Raw genomic sequence first — 10,965 nt, forward strand, 5'->3', positions numbered from 1 at the left:
AGATTTTAGCAGGTAACTATAATGGATATTAATTTGCAAACCACACACAGATCCAGCGTGCACCGAATGTTAAAAAGGAATCCATTACAAAGCATGAAAATCTTTTAAGCGAGAGTTCAATATTATGATCTCCGTTAATAGAATCTTGAGACCTGTAGTGGAGTGATCAACACTCATTTATATTGATAATTGAAATAATAAGAACTTTGTATTGGTGATAGTATTAGAAGATTGAAATGACATTTGTATATTGCTTATATATTTGATCTTTTTTATTTATAGTGAAATTTGTACATTGGAAATAATAAATTTGTCTATGGAGTGAATACTATTGAGATAATTTTATAAGTACATTATGAAAAAGTATGTTTAAGTTTTGTATGTTTTTACTTATTGAATTTAAAAGAAGAGACTAAATTGAATTTAAGGAAAAACAAAATCATGATGATGATAATTGCATATATAAGTATGATTCTTTTACAAAGAAGAAAATCTTAATGTCTTGCTGTCATTAATATTATATATGTTTATTTTGATTTCAACAGGCAACAGTAATAAATGAATATTAATTGGCAAAGCATGCACAGATCTAGCGTATGTCAAATACCAAGAAGAAATCCATTACAAAGCACGAGAATTTTTCGAACGGGACTTTAATATTATAGTCTCCACTAATAGAATCTTGTTATATGTAGTGGAATGCTAATTCATTAATTGTCACTAATAGTTGAAATTATAATAACTTTGTATTGTTGATGAATTAGAATATTGAAATGATATTTGTATATTGATTTTCAGTTATTAAATAAATTATGGAAGACAGTGCTTTAACATATCACACTTTTATAAAGAGCATGTTGTTTTTATATATTATTATATGTACTATATATGTGTATCTCTCTTTCACATATATGTATATTATTGCACATAAATAAGTAATCCATTACAAAGCACGAAAAATCTTTTAAACTAGAGTTCAATATTAAAGTCTCTGTACATATAATTTTGTAATCTATAATGGAATGATCAACATTTATCTATGAACTTATATTATTCAATATTTGTTGAAGCAATAATGAAGTTTATCCTTTATAACTGAAATGGCTTTACTAGTTCAGAGTTTATCTCTTTCCAATCGTCGGATGTCGTTTTTTATAATATAGTTTTGTAATAATTAAAATTAAAATCGACTTAAAAGTAGTTTTCATCAAAAGTAATTTTGTGTTGTTAATTCCGTATATTTTTTTCATTAATTCTTTTTTACTCGTTTATTGTGTTTGAAATTTACTTGTGTATTTTAAAATAGTTGATATATAGAATGTCGTTAAAATAATCGTTTCATAAAAAATAATGGTGTCGTCATATTAATCATATGATATATTATTGTAAATAGTTTTGTACTGTCGTTGTACTAGTCAATTATGTATGCAATAAAATATTCATTTTTTAAATGTCGTCAAAATAGCCCTTTGACATACATACATATATATATATATATATATATATATATATATATATATATATATATATATGTATGTATAAACGTATAATGCGCTGCAATGTTATTTTATTTTCATAATGTTATAATGTTCAATAAAGATACAAATTATAATCAAACAAGAAACATGTTTTAATTTTACAATGATCATATATAACATGTATATTTCTATATATACAACGTTTGTATTTTTATTTTATTTATTAGTGTTTTGTTGTGAGCAAACCTTTAATCCCATGCGTGTATATATGTGTATATATTCATATATATATATATATATATATATATATATATATATATATATGTGTGTGTGTGTGTGTGTGTGTGTGTGTGTGTGTTACAGTAAATGTGTACTAATTTGATAAAAGTAAATATATTCACAAGCAACTGAATTTAAACTTTTACCAGTAGAAGACCATACATTTTCTACTATTATGTATTGTAGCAAATGTATACATTGTCTAGTAAATGAATACATTTATCAGAAATAAACATTTTTATATTTAGGTGATACTTTTGCTGAAATCCTATCGTAAATGCATACATTGGCTAGTAAGTACATACACTTACTAAATTTACGCTTTTACTATATTATATATATATATATATATATATATATATATAGTATGATGTAGCTTTTTGTAGAGTTTTGTTTTGATTGCTTGTAATGGATAATAAATGTCATTGTACAAACATGCTTTAAAAATAAAAGATTAATTTCCCAAAAATATAAATAGATGATTGTTGATATTTTCATAACATTTCATAGGATTCTAATAGCGGAGAAAATTATAGTAAACTCTCGCTTAAAAGAATCTCGTGCTTTGTTAATCAATTCTTTTCTAGTGCTCCATGACAGATCTGCTGTGCAAATTACTATAGATGCGTAGGATATGTGGCTCTCAGTTCTGTTATATCTGAAATAGGCGTTTAAAAATATTAATAAATAGCATAATATATTAGAATTTCATATACAGAATAACTTTAGTAGTAATATTATCAAATCTCATGAGTATATTATATTATTATATTATATTATAGTATACGTACGTACAGTTTATTAAATAGCAGATTACCCTAAGGCTACGGAAACAGCAACTTGTATTGTAAATGACTTCTTTCACAACACTGATGGAGATATCGATATTTTCATAACATTTCACAAGATTCTAATAGCGGAGAAAATTTTAATAAACTCTCACTTAAAAGAATCTCGTATTTTGTTAATGAATTCTTTTTTAGTGCTCGATGACAGATCTGCTGTGCAAATTACTATGGATGTATAGCATACATGGCTCTCAGTTCTCTTATATCTGAAATAGGCGTTAAAAAATGTTAATAAATAGCATAATATATTAGAATTTCATACACAGAATTCTTTCACAGAACTGATGGAGATATTGCACAAAATACCATGATATGCTATCTATAACAAAGATATGATTCATCAAAATGAAAATAAGAAAGATGTATTACTTCTTGGACTATTGCTAGGAATATCATTAAACTGCATTCTTGTCTTATTTCGAAGTATTTGAATATACAATACTTACTGAAATTGTAATGTATCTAATTGAAGCTCAAAGAAGAATTTATCTCAGATGAAAATTACAATTAATTTAACTTTCTATTTAACTGATATGTTTTCTTACTTCCTGATTACATTACGTTGTGTCTGTTACGTGTGCAATGACACCGACATGAAAAAAAGATTTGGAGAATTTACAGTCAAGTTTGACTCTTCAAAAATAAAAAATTAATTATTACGCTGTGTCATTATGAGAGGTTAGGAAATCTGTCATAATAACTATGTCCGAGGCAAAGATACAAAATGGTATAATAAAATTATTAATTATTATTTATGGACAGCACGTACCATATAAAAAGTAGAAATATGTTTATAATTATAAACTTTTTTATCTTCTTTTTCTAATTATAAGCGATTACAGCAAATCTGACAGCAAGAAATCACAGTTGTAACAGCCTTTTCTTAAATATATCAACAGTCAGAATGTATGAATATTCAGATGCGATACGCTTGATCGAAATGTGCGGAAAAGAAATGTGCGCGAAAGAAGTGTGCGCGAAAGAAGTGTGCGCGAAAGAAGTGTGCGCGAAAGTAGTGTGCGCGAAAGAAGTGTGCGCGAAAGAAGTGTGCGCGAAAGAAGTGTGCGCGAAAGAAGTGTGCGCGAAAGAAGTGTGCGCGAAAGAAGTGTGCGCGAAAGAAGTGTGCGCGAAAGAACTGTGCGCGAAAGAAATGTGCGCGAAAGAAATGTGCGCGAAAGAAATGTGCGCGAAAGAAATGTGCGCGAAAGAAATGTGCGCGAAAGAAATGTGCGCGAAAGAAATGTGCGCGAAAGAAATGTGCGCGAAAGAACTGTGCGCAAACGAACTGTGTGTAAACGAACAGTAACAAACGTTTATTTACCAAATGAAATTAATAATAAATGTCAAAAAATTTCAAAATTATACATGCATACATGCGTGTGTATGTATTTTAAATTATACAAAAATATGTGTTGTGTCCAAAAGCAACGTGTCCAATTGAACGGTGCGCAAATAAAATGTGTCTAAACGAACCGTGCGCCATTGAAATGTGTCCAATCGAACGGTGCGCAACTTTATGTGTCTAATATCACAGTGTGCGATTGCAACGTGTCTAATTGTACTGTGCGCAAGTGAGCCTCTCCCGCAGCATACGGTCCACTTTGGTATGTCTATCACATTGCAATATGATCCTCATGGCCCGGTTTTGTGCTTTTTGCAATTTACTCAGCTGTGTTTCTCCCATATCAATTAACAGCGTCGCACAATACTCAAAGTGAGGTGCTATAATTGTCTTATATACAATACATCTAGTGTATGCCGATATATAATTACCTATCCTATTCAAAAAACTCGTTTTTTCCCTATTTTCTTTAGCATATAATCACAGTGGTCCTTAAATCGTAGTCTATCGCCAATAATTATGCCTAGGTATTTCATTATTTCCACACGTTCATTCTCAGTTCCATCCAAACATTTCAATGTTATATTACCTCGCAGTTCTTTTTTTATACTTCTAACAATCATATATTTCGTTTTTCCTGCATTTATTTTTAACTTATTTATATTCATCCATTCTTCTACTATAGTAAATGCCATATTCATTTTGCCCTATAATTCCGCGCTGCTTTCTCCAGTTACATATATTAACGTATCATCTGCAAACATTTTTATGGTACATCCTTCTGGACAGATTTTTATTATATCATTTATATATACTATAAATAATAAAGATCCTAATACAGATCCTTGCGGTACTCCATATTCTGTGGTCATTAATTTAGACCATTTATTATTAAATTGAACCTGCTGTGTTCTATCCTTTAAATATGATCTTAACCATTCTATAACCATTCCCCTAATTCCATATTGATATAATTTCTCTAATAATCTTTCTCTATCTATTGTTTCAAAGGCTCGCTTAAGATCCATGAAAATTACTCCTACCATTTTTGCCTCATTAACTATCAATTTCCATTCATCAATGACTGTTTGAATCGCTGTTTCACACGAATACTGTTTTCTAAAGCCCGACTGATGTTCTGTTATAATACAGTTATCTTCCAAATACGTTTCAATTTGCTTATTAACTACTAATTCTAACACTTTTTCAAATATTGGTAACATATTTATAGGCCTAAATTCACTTGCTTTTCTAGCTTTCTCTATTTTTGGAATCGGTATTATTGTAGCAATTTATTACGCAAAATGCTGCCTTTAATATATCGCTATTTATTCCCTCCTCTGTACCTTTCTTTTTCGATAGTCCCATAACAATTTCCTGTAAATGCTCTATACTAGTCATTTCAAAATTTTTCATGATTCCCTCGTTTTCAATAACATAAATAATTCTTTTACATGCATTCCCAGTTTTACTCCCATTTATAGATTTTACTATACTATTAATACTTTGTATATAATATAAATTAAATTTATCTGCTATATTGCATCGTTCAGTGCTGTCTAATATTTCAAAATCTATATTCTCTACTTCCCTCTTACCTCCTGGTTCGCCTCTAATTATTTCTTTTAGTGTTTTCCACATAAATGTTGGATTTTCTTTATTAAGATCTATCATATTTTCATAATATTCTTTCTTCTTTGTCTTAATTAATTTAACTACTGTATTACTTTCAATTTTAAATTGCAACCAATTTTGTTCCGTGTCAGCATACAATGCCTTCCTATATGCCTCATCCCTTTTGGCCGCTGCTTCTCTTATTTCATCCGAAAACCACTTTTTCCCTTCCCATATTCTCGGAATTCTAAAATTTTTTCTAGGTGCTGTAGCACCTAGTCCAACGCATTTACTATACTATCAACAAATTTCTTCGCTCTCACACTGATATTCATATCTTGGTTTTTCTCTAATTTATTTTCCACTAATTTAATAAATTCATCTATATTAAATTCTCTATAATTCCTAACACTAAGTTCTCTGTATTTATTATCAAATTTATTCGCATTCAGTTCAACTTTTAGCCACACATGGTCCGTTATTTTAGGTTCATGCATTACCTGCACTTCTATTTTATTATTAGCAAAAATTAAATCTATAATTGTTTTACTATCTTTCGTAATTCTCGTCGGTTTATTTACATATTGTTTCATGCCTAAGCTCAACATTGTCGTTTGTAACTTCCTTGTATAAAACGAATCTAACATAATATCTATATTAAAGTCTCCTATTACCATACATTCTCATCGTATTATTAACTCTTCTATTATTAGAAATTTAAAATATTCTATTATTAGAAATCTCACGAAATCACCATGCGATGCACTCGGTGAATGATATATTACCATTATTATTCCTCTATACATTTTTTCTTTCACCTCAATCGCAGCACACCAACAATTCGATTCTAATTTTTTTACTAATACTATTTCATATTTAACATCATCCCTTATATATAAAACAACCCCTCCTGTATTTCTATTTTCATCATCCCATCTAATTATACTATAACCTGGTACGTTCACTTCACTGTCTTCAATTTCAGCAGTCAATCTTGTCTCTGATAACGCTATGAATGCCGGATTTACTTTCTTCATAATCTGATGTTGTATCTCATCTTTATGCGCCATCAAACTTTGCGCGTTTGTATACAATATTATTTCCGCTTCCTTCTGTAGTTGCTATTTCGCATCTTCCCAGCCGGCTTTCCTCTTCTCCTCCTGTATCGCCCTTTTAAATGTTGGACATTCTGGGGTAAGGGCGTCGTGTTCATCATTTATCTTCAGGTTGTATGTTCGAATTTTAAACATATAATTTACACTTTTTATCTTTGTTGTCGTATATTCAATCACTTTATGATTTCCCGCACATTTGTGGCATGTTTCATCTCGCGTACAATTTTTTGCAATATGATAGTATCGCCAGCATTTAAAGCATCTTTTAACATTAATGTGATTGAATATAGGACATTTTCTCCATCCTACATTTAGTTTCTCTTTTTTCAACATCAATTCATGCGTTTCTTCATCTACTTCAATTATTATCGAACCTTCTTCTTTTTCTTTTCTTCTAAGTTGATTATTATTTCTTTTTTCTTTAACTATTTTTTTCACTATTCGCATTTGGAATCCATCATTTATTGCATCAATTCTATTCTGCTTCTTGATTGTAGTTATTAAGTCATCATCATCCAATCTCATTTCTTCTTCGCTGACATTGATAATTTTTATTTTGGGCTTCATCTGCGGTAATTCCGTAACTGAAATTTTCTCCTAGTTCGTCCTGCACTGTGGTCAACGTTTTCATTTCTTCTCCAGTCGATTTACTAGTTTTCACAATTGCCCTCGCAATCTTCTCGCGCTCGCGAATATCCTGGATCTTATCGATCGCAGCCATCGCGGAAATGCAAAAATGTCAATCTCTCTTACATTTCATCTCCAACGAAGTATCGGCAACGATTAATCGTTTTGCGGTATCGCGAACACGTTAAATCCTTTTCTGTATCGTTGAGCGAGCTGTCCTTGTCTATCACTACGAATCCGTACTTGCACTGCCAACAATCGCGACACAACGCGCAAAATTCATCGTATGGCATATCGGTATTCACGTGATCGTTGTACATGTGTTTCAGGTTGGTACCATCCTGTTTGAACAGGATCAGCAAGTTCGCGTTGTCGCATATCAGATGTTTAGGTATTCTCGCGTACGTCTGACAGAGATAAAAGCAGTCGACGCTCGAGTGCCCGCCCATTGAGAAGTACTTTATCACAGCATCCTGCTTATCGCATGCCACGTCATCGAACACGAAGATCGAGTTTGGACGCGCCTCGCTCGGCGGAATGACGTCACTGTTGTTGGAGAACGTGAAGTAGCCGATTTCGTCGATCAAAGTAGTGATACTGGGCCGGTTGTAACTCAGGTCCTCTGAGGGAGGGGTGAGGGGCGAGGGGAAACCGGCGGGGCGGTATGACGTCACGGGGGGGGGTGTTGTGTCATGGGGAGGGAGTATGACGTCACGGGGGGGGTGACGTCACGGAGGGTATGACATCACGGGGGGGGTATGACGTCACGTGAGGGGACTGCGGCGGAACGGTAGGCTCGGGGTCCGCGGAGAGGAAGAGGGGAACTGCGACGGAACGGTAGGCGCGGGCTCCGCGGTGAGGGGGAGGGGGACCGCGGCGCAACGGGTGGCGCGGGGGCCGCGGAGAGGGGGAGGGGAATCGCGTCTTAACCGATAGGCGAGGGACCCGCTAACCTAATCTAACCGATAAGCAAGGGGTCCGCGGTGAGGGGGAAAGGGGACCGCGCGAAACCGATAGGCGAGGGGTCCGCGGGGGAGAGGGAACGCGAAGGTACGATGCCGCGAGTAGGTGTTAGAGAGATAGCGCGAGGCGTCCGCAATGTGTAAGAGAAGGATAGTGCTAATGATATTTTATGGGTGTGGGAAAAGGATAGCGCGAGACGTCCATATGAGTGTAAGACAAGGATAGCGTTTGCATGCACGGGAAAAGGATGGCGCGAGGCGTTCGCAATGTGTGGGAGAGGGATAGCGCGAGGCGTTCGCAATGTGTGGGAGAGGGATAGCGCGAGGCATGCATGTAAGAAAAGGAAAGAAGAAGATGCAGAAATAATCGATAGTTTAATTATAATAATAATAAGTTTATTTAATAATTGTGTGTATATTACAATGTGTGTGTGTGTGTGTGTGTGTGTGTGTGTGTGTGTGTGTGTGTGTGTGCATTGTCTCAAACATTTTAGAGTAAGAGATGTATCACTTACGAAAAACGCTTACTCTCAGCTCTTGATAAGAAAACAAAAGTTAGAATGTTTCCACGAGCAAATATCTAAAGTCTTTTAAATATGAATAATATATTATTATATGTAAACCACTATCGAACGGCAATCGAATGGCTATGAACGGCTATTGAACGGCTATCGAACAGCTTTGAACGACTATTGAACGGCTATTGAACAGCTTTGAACGACTATCGAACGGCTTTGAATGGTTTTGAACGGCTTTGAACGACTATTGAACGGCTATCGAACGGCTCTGAACGGTTATCGAACGGCTGTCGAACAGGTATTGAACGGCTTTTGAACAGCTTTGAACGACTATTGAACGGCTATCGAACGGCTTTGAACGGTTATCGAACGACTATCGAACGGCCATTGAACGGCTTTGAACGAATATTGAACGGCTATCGAACGGCTTTGAACGGTTATCAAACGGCTATCGAACGGCAATCGAATGGCTATAAACGACTATTGAACGACTGTTGAACGGCTAACGAACGACAATTAAACGACAAAACAATTATTTATACACCATTCCAATATTAATGTCATGTACTGAAATGTAACATCTATATTTTAATTAACTAGCTGACGCCGCTATCTAACGTCACGTACTGAAATTTAATACTCGCGTACTGGGATATAAAAGAGGAAAAGGGAAGAATAAAAGAAAATAAAATATATTTCAACAATAGTTTTGTGGGGGATGTGCGGAGCCTCGCGGGCTTCCTTCCCCCACGTTTCGCAGGCAGGGAGTGGTCGTGGATAGTTAGTCTTCAATGAGCACGTTCTGTTTACTATGTACAGAAATATATTTTCACGTAATTACAGATGCTAGTATATACAAGTGTTTAATTTTATATTGGTTTGTGTGTGGCCCTGAAAAGGGCCGATTGAACGCGGGTGTAGGCGTTATTGCAGACGTTCTCGCCACTGGATATGTGGCGCCGTCACGGTAGTCCGTGGTGGTCCCCACTTCCGCAGAGCGGGAGGAATCCCGGGAGGAGTGTAGCTCTTTTTCGGCGAAGTCGGAACGTCTGTCTGCGTGGCCTGGTGTTGCGTCACTTCCTCCCAGTCTGAGAGGTCCGACTGCGTGGCTCTCTCGCAGGTGTTGTTGGAGGCCTGCGTGGCCTTCTCGTCTGTGGAGGAGTGAACCTGCGTGCCGCGATGCACTCTGCTCTCGGGGTGAGTTTGCGTCCCTCGGTCTGTCCGCTCCGAAGGTGATGGTGGTAGCAGAGAGAGTTTGACCGGGTACTTCCACCCGTAGGTCGGCGAGGTATAGCGCCGAACCCGTACATTCCACGTCGAGAGAAATTCTCGTCCAGGGCGTGTGCGATGTACCGGCGACAGCTCGAGTGGCTGCAGCTTCCACTCTCTCAGCGTCCAGCAGACGCGACGTGGGGAGGGTGCTTTCGGTGTCCGTTCCGCTCCTGTCCGCTCGAAGGGCCCCGGTGATGCGGGCGGCGGTAACGGAGGTGGACGTCTCCTTACTCCTCGCTTGTGGTCTCTATCCAAGACTCGAAAGAATATACTGACGGACCCGAGCTACGACAGCCGTCGCTAACTCAGCCTTGCTTCACGAGAGAAGTCCTCTCCAGCAGTGCTGAGCCGCGACTGATTATCTCGCTCCGCTGGCGTTCTTATATACTGCCACTCAACGGATTTCACTTGCTGGTAGCGGCTCTTGGTTCGCGCTGCGTCTCGGTGGGCTCCCGAAGTTCCTGCGGGCTTGCTCGTGCTCGGCGCGTGATAGCAGCCGCACGCTTTCACGTGTTGTGCGCGTGCCGCGCGTGATCGCTGCCGCGCGCTTTCACGTGTCGTGCGCGTGATCGCGACAGGTTGTTCTCAGGAGCGCGTATATCCTTCGCGCGCCTGAGCTTTTGTGGTGGCTATCCGCCACAGTTTAGTCTAAATAATGTTTGGGCGAATCTTTATGATGATTCGTCCACCAATTGAATATTTTAAAGACATTTTGTAAAGCGCAATTTTTCAAATGTTTTTCACAGCGCATAGTATTAGTAACATCTAGCTTATTTAACGAAGTGATATCTTCATAGTCCGCATCCAAGGTCTCAATAATAACGTCGTTTCTCGCATCATCGTCAAGTATATCGACCAGCCATTCTCGTTTTTCGCATCCTTTAACGTACACCATAGGAGATGCTCCATC

Source organism: Polyergus mexicanus, unplaced genomic scaffold (genome assembly GCF_030449975.1).
Source record: "Polyergus mexicanus isolate NDT 795.1 unplaced genomic scaffold, iyPolMexi1.0 SCAF_20, whole genome shotgun sequence".
Classification (NCBI taxonomy): Eukaryota; Metazoa; Arthropoda; class Insecta; order Hymenoptera; family Formicidae; genus Polyergus; species Polyergus mexicanus.